Raw genomic sequence first — 2,375 nt, forward strand, 5'->3', positions numbered from 1 at the left:
AGTCTGTTTCAAACTAAAGTACTCCCATTCCGCAACGGATATTGCTTCCTTAAGCGTATCCAGCTCCAAGCGGAATATATGAGTCTTTACGGGGCCATCCGGAAGACCTTGCATGAACACCGTAATCAACGTGTGTTCATGGACTGGGTTATTTGTAATACAACTCGCTAAGAGTCGTATGTGCTGGGCATATGCGTGCACATCACGCTTGCCTTGCTTGAGTTTCAGAAGCTCTGAACGAGCTCTGAACTCAGCCCTTGGTGGTTCAAACGTCTGTTTGAGTCGGGTTTTAAAAACCTCTAGCGACCCAAAGACATATGGGTCGCGCAACTTAAGCCCCAATGCCCATGTTTTGGCACGACCTGCTAGATTTGATTGAGCGAATGCGATTTGCATTTGCTCGTCGATGATGTGACGTGCCCTTATGGCATCGTCCAACTCGACAAACCATCTCAAGAGGGAGTCTTCCTCGACTCCCCTATACTTAAAGGTGTTAATTTTTAAAGTTTCGGGACGACGCGTTTGCATCATCTCAGGTACAGGGGTCTGTACCTGTTGTAACCGCAACAGTTCCGCCTGTTGAGAGCCTTGCTGATTCAGCAAGGCTACATTTTCATTTATCTCGTCAAATCATGTTGTATGAACTTGGCGATGGTTGAATGGAGGGCATCTCTGTCTAAGTTGGACAGCAATGCCAAGATTGCATCGTTTCCTACGGTCGAACTCATTCGTTCGACCGCACTCCTTTCTATGTCACTTAGATAGGAGTAGCTTTCACGGAAAATGTGGTCCTTGGACGGACTACAAAGTGCTACCAGGTGTAACAGGGCACTACGACTCGTACTGCTTCAGTACAAGTCCACTTCGCACTGCTTCAGTTGTGAGTGGTGCCTTACGTTAGTTGACGTACACTAGTACGTGCAGAGGAAGACTTCTCTTTAGGACAACAACCTTAAAGAGGGTAAAATGAAATTTGTATTAATACAATTAAGTGTCTCTTTTTCTATCTTTGTAAATGCTAATTAATTATAATCTAATACGAAGCATGTAATTGAATTCTTATCTCTATCTTATCTGTTACTCTCTTTGATTACCTCTCCAGCTGATTAGTCTGCGGAATAAATAAAAATAATGGTCTATACCTATTTATGGATAAATATTCTGAACATTACTATATAAAGTAATATCCTCCAAATATTATCTACCTTTTAAATAATATATTAATTAACAACCTTTAAGTGTTAATTTCATGTAACGATACACCCCGTTACAACGCACACGTCGTGCAGAGGAATTTCTTTAAGTTGCTAAGGTGTCTTAGCAACTGTAGGTCGATAATATGTAGGCTTTGAGATAGAAAAAAAAAATCGCTAATTTTTGCTCCCACGTAATGGCTTTCTAATATTCTATGTTAAATATAATAATCTATGTATACTTGTTAACTATTGTGCATCGCTAATTTGTGCGTCTAGCAGCGATTATACAATCGAACAGTTTCATTACTGCTACAATGTTACCATATACGATAATATTGGAGGGATAATAAGATTTTAAAACAAAATAATGTTAGGGAATCGTAATTCAGCCCCAGATAAAATGGTCCACATATATCAAAAGCAGAACTGTCATGTGACCGCTCCTCCTTCTTCATTCAGCATCCCAATGCTGGATGGCCGTTGAACGAACTACGAACTTCTTCCAGGTGTAACGGGGCACTTAATGCTTGGAATTTTTCAGTACTAGCCGACCGCGCTGATAACAGTGAAGGTAGGTGCTTCCGAGAATTTCACGTATACGACGTGTGGATGAAGGTTTGAGTTGCTATCGCGTTGCTGTCGCGTTGCTGTCGCATTGCTGCTAAGATATTATAATATTGGAAAGGTTAAGTTAAATTACTAAAACATATGTTCTCTTCTTATAGAAAATCATATTTTATGTGCCAGGCCACCCCTTTATATTATGTTATCTGGCTTTTAAAAGGTTAATTTTTCCCAAATAAGTTCTGACAGGTCAAATAAACACACATTTCTTGATTAGGTTTCACAGTGACATTTGCTGAATCTTACACAATATGTATATATTAAATTTGGTAGTTCCAGCAGCAACGCCGGCGTAATTGAGTTGCTTCAAAAATCTCATATTTCTTCCTAATGTAGTCTTAGTGCGTCGCTTTGCGTGACTGCTACGGGCTGTCTGAATTGCTAAGTATCCGTCAAGACCATCATAGCTATCAAATAGCACGCACGACACTTCATAATTATTGTAATTTCAGGCGCCAGACTAAAAGACTATCTTGGAACGTTGGCGACCCAAAGTGTAGTCTACTGAAGCACACACCTTCAGACACAGTAAAAAAGCGATTTGACAGATTTCTC

Source organism: Bremia lactucae, linkage group LG8 (assembly GCF_004359215.1).
Source record: "Bremia lactucae strain SF5 linkage group LG8, whole genome shotgun sequence".
In the NCBI taxonomy this organism is placed as follows: domain Eukaryota; phylum Oomycota; class Peronosporomycetes; order Peronosporales; family Peronosporaceae; genus Bremia; species Bremia lactucae.